This window comes from Chinchilla lanigera, unplaced genomic scaffold (genome assembly GCF_000276665.1).
Source record: "Chinchilla lanigera isolate Chin_1 unplaced genomic scaffold, ChiLan1.0 scaffold00087, whole genome shotgun sequence".
Classification (NCBI taxonomy): Eukaryota; Metazoa; Chordata; class Mammalia; order Rodentia; family Chinchillidae; genus Chinchilla; species Chinchilla lanigera.
In genome coordinates this window covers 5,717,396-5,724,310 of record NW_004955488.1, presented here as the reverse complement: position 1 = coordinate 5,724,310, position 6,915 = coordinate 5,717,396, and positions in this window count along the sequence as shown.

The window sequence follows — 6,915 nt, the reverse complement described above, 5'->3', positions numbered from 1 at the left end:
AGTGCCAAAAAATTAAATACATACATACATACATCTAAACTCGAAAACCAGGCTTCGGGCACTCATCTGCAATCCCAGCTACTTGGCTGAGTCAGGGGAATTATAAATTCAAAGCCAACCTAGGCAATACAGGAAGACCCAACTCAAAAAAAAAAATTTTAAATCTAGATTCAATACACAGTGTTACCACAAATCCACTTGCAGTTAGGTAGAATAATGGCCCTAACAGATGTTCATGTTCTAATCCCTATAATCCTGTGAATAAATTAAAGACACTGAGATGGCAGTGTTATTCTGGTTTATCCAAGTGAACCCAATGTAAACACAAGGGTCCTTAAGAGTGCCAGAGAAGATGCAATGACAAAAGACGTGAGGGGAGTGAAGATGCCAAACTGCTGGCTCTGAAAATGAAGGAAAGAGCCAGGAGCAAGGAATGCAGGTAGCCTCTCCAAATGAGGAAAGGTGTAGAAACAGATCTTCCCCTAGAGACTTTAGAGGACACAGGCATGCCACCACCTTGCTTTTGGCTCAGCAGACCCATTTTGGACTCTGACCTCCAGAACTGTTAAGCCCATAAATCTGTATTGTTTTAAGCCACTGGGTTCGTGGAAAATTTTTATAGCAGCAATAGCACTAGAGACTTAGTGCCTAAGGTTTTACTGGGGAGCTGGTCAGCTAAGCACCCCAGCAGCGAGGTACATATGCAAATTCCAAACCTCCAGGGAAAAAAGCGGGCATTTAGTAAAACTCCTATTGCTTATATAAACAGCTTACACACAGTAAGAGACTCTTACTACTTACAGTGAAGGGACCATCTCTAAACCCAAGTTCCCAGGTACCAGGGAAGAACATTTCAAATTAGGCCTCCTATACTAACACTTTTCTGCAAAAAGATTAGTAGAACCTTTTAGAGCATGGCCCTTATCTACCTGTTCTATGCTTTAATCCCTAGTTTAAGAAAAAAAAAAAGCCTGAAACATAGAATGAAAAATTCCTAGCCTTTCCATTTCCCGGCTGTGCCACACCAAAGAGTTACTTAACCTTTTTGTGCCTGTCTCCTCATCGTTGCAATAGGATGTAGCACCTACCTCAAAAGGTTGTTTTGAGACTTAAATGAGGTAATATATGTAGAATACTCAAAATATGTCCTTCAAAAAAAAATACTGTAATTTATGGACATAATGTAAAGATATTTTTTGTAATTTTGTCCAGGTCAGACTGTACCTATGCCATCTCCAACTTAAGCAATCTACCAGTCTACCAATAATTTAAGGTTACCTGTTAACTGTTTCGTCTCTATTGAGATTTTTAAACTGGCTTGTACACCTACCTCAAAACATTTTAGCACACACAGTATCTAGGATAGCATTTAATCTTTGCAAGGCTATGGTATGGTTTGAATGTGGTTTCTCCAAGGGTTCCCCAAGGGTTCACGATGGATGGTCCGGGAGTGGCAACGTGGGAGACAGTCGGTCCATGGGACCTTTAAATGAACTCTCAGGGAAGGCAGGTAGGTCACTGAGCCACTGAGCTCTGAAGCAATTAAGGTAGTTCTCCTGGGATCCTTGTTCGTTTCTGGGACCACCTAAGCCCTCACCTCTCTCTGGCTCTCTCTCTCACCATGTGATCTCTCCCTTCACATGTGTTCCTGCCATAACACCACTATGACATGACACAGCCTGGGAGGCCCTCACTAGAGCTGGCATCATGCTGCTGAGACTTGCAACCACTAAAACTACAAGCGAAATAGATCTCTTTTCTTTACCTAGTCTCAGGTACTTTGTTGAAGCAACAAAAAACACATACAGCCCAGAGAACACTGATTTACCAACAAAATTATACATCTATTAAATCAATTCTTTTCACAGTAATCAGAATATCAGGCAGTCAACACTTTTGATAATAATTATATCAACTTAAATAAAATGCATTCCACATCTCCTTACCATTCTACTGAGAAAAATGAAAGAAGAGGAAAAAATGGCTTGGTACCAGTTAAAAGACTACTAATAGCAATACCATTAGCAGTAAGAAAAAAGCTTGAATTTATAAAGTATATGATTAGAATCTCAAGTATTTTACTTGTATGGGTTCATGGATTCAAATCCTCCATAGGTCAACAGACATATACACCTCCTGTAGGAAATATTGTAGGAGATATATAATGTACATATATATATATATATATATATATCACATACATGTAAGAATTAAGAAGTCAAGTAATACTACTACTGTAATCTTAAAAAAAAAATACGAGTAAAAGGAGAGTGACAACTTGCAGCCTAAGTCTTAAAATGGTGAGTAAGCAGTTTCCATCCTAGCTCTGACATCAGGGCTCTAAACACAACCGTCAAAGAAAACCTCAAAATCATCAGAATTACATGAACAACAGAGCCACACAACTGAAGTTTCTATTTTGAGGAAACTTAAGATAGACAAATTCCTTTAGATCAGTTATAATCACAAACTTTTGTTTATATAAATCTATTCTGCAAGCATAAACATCATCACAAATACCACTTTCTCAAAGCACTCTACTTTTTAGTAAGAATTATTTTAAAATAACTTTACACAACAACTTTCAAACAAACGCAATGAAAATCATTCTCCACCCTCACTACCTATGCTGGGCTCTAAGGCTGGCTCTCGCAACTAAACGGGCTGTGCACATTTCTACTTTTTGAAGAAGTCTGAGTGTCGAGACTCCCCGGACGGCAAGGTATTGGAATAAATTAGAGTCTGCCAATTATTTGCAAGTGGAAAGCACAAGTATGGCACAGGCCACTGTCCTACAGTACAGGCACCTGACAAAACCGTCTAAGAGTCATGGTCCTTCTCGCGTCCGCTCACCAGTTTTCTGGGTGAGAAGTAGCCATGACAGTGGGGCGATGGCCGAAGTGGCAGTATGTGTGGCCTCGAAAAGGGAAGGCTCCCTGCTTTCCCCTCTTCCACGGTTATTTTTAAGTGCTGTAGGTACTTTTATTCCTTAAAATGCTTTTAGCTAAAAAACAGGTACAGTGGATGTTTCCTGCTTTACAGCCTCTCTGATCATTCACCTTACAGGTGCGTAGGTCCCTCTTACACGCTTCCTTGTTAAGGATCTCCTCTCTCCAGGACTTACTATCATCTCTCACCACCCTGACCTGCCATTATCAAATACGATCACGTTTAAAGACAATTTACCCCCAAAAGGCCTTCTGTTAAGCTCTTCTACCTCTTATACACCTGTGCCTTTGTGTGCGCGGCCATATTTTTTTTAATTCCTTCTCCATCTGGTGAAATCCCCTGCATCTTCAGAACCTAGGTGACACAAGTCTCCTTTTGTGACCCCTACAAGGCTACTCCAAATACTCCTCCTTTCACACACCCTGCCGCCTACTTCTGGCTCCATGCTCATGTGCTCATTCACACAGTCAATCGTTCAAGGTATTTGTTGGGTTACACTCACCTACCACACGTTACACACCTGTGCTGAGGGCTGGCGAAATTACCCTAAGCAAGACAAACAAGATCTCTTCTCTCTTACAGGCATAATCCAATAGGGTAATGGAGTACCCAATAATTATTTCCATTATGTTTAACGATTGCTGCAATAAATGCAATAAAAGACTCAGGATGATGTGTTACACGTATCATGGAAGCCTAGCCTAATCTTGGAGGATTGAGAGTTATATCCTTTGAGAAGAAATTTTAGGCAAAAACTCAAAATCAGTAAGGTACTCAGGCAAAAAAACACTGTTAGAGAGCTTCCTAGGAAGAAGGAAAGGCATGTGCAAAGGCCTTAAGGCAGCATTCTGGGTACTGTAAAAACAACCAGAGGGCAAAAGTCAGGGCGCAGGGGAACAATCAGAAACACACGGGGGAGGGGAGTGGGAGTGGGGGGTGGGGGTGGAGGTGTACTTCTTAAAACCACCATCACAGCACTCAGAACACTGAGAATGACTCCTTTGCAGAAACCACAGTCTTCACAAACTCCTTTACTTCTTAACAAACACGCTGGCGCCATAACCTAATACCGTGCTTTCCAAGTAAAAATCCGAGGAATGAAGAAATGAGTGTTTTTTCAGGAGCTCATTCTGAATAAGGAGCTTCACCTCTCTGGGCCAGTCTGAACAAAGTGATCTCTACTACAGCAGGATTCTGACTACTCCAAATCTTACAGGCAAAAGACTAACTCTTGGGGCTGGGGATTTAGTTCTGCAGCACAGCGCCTGCCTGGCAAGCCCAAGGTCGTGAGTTCGATTCCCGGTACGGGAAAAAAAATCGTTTAAAAACAAAACAAAACACTAACTCTCATGCCAGTTTAAATGCACGGTATTTCAAAACCAAAGCTGCTATCACCTATAGAAGAAGCTTTAAATTCTGAAAATTAAATTAAGATTTTTAAGTAGGCAATGGCGTCTCTCAGTCCCCAGGGTCCCATATTGTCACCAATTAATAACCAACAGAGCTGCTTTACAACTGCCGCGGAATCAAGACTGCAGCCAGGGGAGAAGCGGTGCAGTTCCAGCTGCCTGTTTTACTCTCAGTTCCTGAACATCTCTGGTGAAGGTAGGAGCAGGAGCAGTAAACTGCACCTATGCCATCCACTGCTCCTTCCTGCCCAGGTACTGTCCATACAGGAAACAAACTGGTGACTCAGAAAAAAGTCCACACCCAATTTACATACCTCTGCCAACTATCATGAGGTAACTAGGCAAGCTCAAATCCCAGGCTTTAGTTCAAGCACATGAAAGGAAGAAATTTGAGTTAACTAGGCAAGAACTTCAAGACACAAAAAGCTTAATGCAATTTATTAGATAGTGAGAAAAATATCAATGAACATAATGATGGAACCTCTTAATAACTATAGAATAAGATGTTTAGCACATGTTTGAAAAGCGTAATCAGAATTTCTGCTACCTACATTTACTATGTTATCTGACATATATAATAGATCCAAACTCACACACAATTAAGCCAAGAATTCTGCGATAAAAGGGCTCCATCAGGAGACTCAACCGAAACTCTGCAAAAATATATTTAAATGTATCAATTACCCAAACAACTACAACTATAAAATCAATCTAATTAAATCAATAAGTGGCCCTACCCATGAAATTTTTCCCAATTGATCAAGATAAGTCAATTTCCTAGGCCAACCCATTTACAAGATCACTTTAACATTATTCTAGATTTATCTGTACATGAAAAAAAATTCCTAAACCAAGACTGCAAAGTTCATGCCCTTCAATTTGCACTTTTAAACTCCTGATGCTATTCTGTTCCCTCGAACTTCCTCCACTCCTCAACAACAAAACAAACCAAAGACGAACAATGCCAAATTTTTAAAAGACATTCAACCTCTACATTACTTCAGTGGCAATACAAAGAGTGGGTAAAACAATTGCTTCCTACTTTTCAAGAGGAAAGTAAAACTTTTCTAGTTTATGAAGGGCGAGATTCTCTTCCCTCCACCTAAAAACAAATAAATGAAAAAAGTGAACCTCTATTAACATGGTTACCAAAGGCTTTTAAATTATTTTATGAATATATTAGTGAAAATCTGATTTCATAAAGCGGTTTGGAGAGGAAATCTGAACAAAAATAATTTTAAATTAGTTCCACAGAGAAAGGTACTGATTCAATTTTTAATGAATAGACAGTATCTACCAGCATCTCTACTTAGCCATTTTATTACTCAAAATGACCCATCTTTTAAATGTTTCACTCGTACAGTGACAAGCAAGAGATTGGGCCTCAATACAGCACAGTATTAGCAAATAACCACACACAATCAAGTATCAGGCAAATAAATATGACAAGAATCAGGTATAGTTTTAAAAGGTTAGGTAGCATAAATATGAAGTTGACACGATCAAGTTACTATGACACTGAAAAATACTCCATAACGATCCAGTTACAGTATTCCTACAGGACTGCCCAGTAATCTAGTACCTGTTCTAAGAGTGAAGTAACCTGCGGGTGCCGTATGGCTCTGGCCATTCACTATCTTTTTGTGGGGGAGGTGGGGGGTAGCGGGAATCGAACTCAGGACTTCACACTTGCCACCCAGGCAGGCAGGCGCTGCGCCACTGAGCTAAACCCCCGGCTCTGTCTCTTCAAGTATTATAAGCCAACTGAAACGTGCATGCCTCATTGATAAGGTGTTAATAAAGAACAGGAAAGCTTCAGGAATCCTGGTCACATACTGCAGAAATCTTGAGCAACATTCCCAGAGACTCTCTCCTGCTTTGAAAAACTACTGACTTCTCATCGAATAATCAAATAAAGTGATTTACAACTAAGTGAGACCTTCTCCTAATTACACGAGGTTTGCTTTTAAAAATCTGAAGCATCCCCCCGCTCCCGCCACCAGTGAGTTTACTTAGAAGACATTAACTGTAAATCAGGATCTCCAAACAAAACATATCAGCTAAAAATAGTGTATCTCTCGCAAAGGCTGAGGCAGAAGCCCTCCAACTGAACAAACTAAAATTAGGTCTTTTCGTCTCCGGATCTTTACAAGGCACCTCCGGCGTGCGTGAGGTAGACAAAACGGTGTGCATATGCTCCCCAAACAGCTGGTCTAAGAATCCAACATCAACATCCTCCGGAACACAGACACACGGCACGAAACTGCTCTTCATGCTCGCCAACAACCAGGCTAAAAAACAACGCGACCACCTCGACTGCTAAGGACCCTTCCCCAGTCAATTTGCTCAGGAACCCACCAAAAAAGCACTACCGCACTCTTTCTTTTTAAAAGAAACCTGAGCCTGTGCACAAGCTGTCAGGTGGACGGGCAGGTGGGGCCGTGATCCAGCCCGGAAGGACACGGCTTGGTCCCCGGGGAGAGGGCGGCGGGCACCGAGGGCACCGGCGGCCCCACCCACAGAGTGCGCGGTAGGCCGAGGCAGGAGGGCGCCCTCC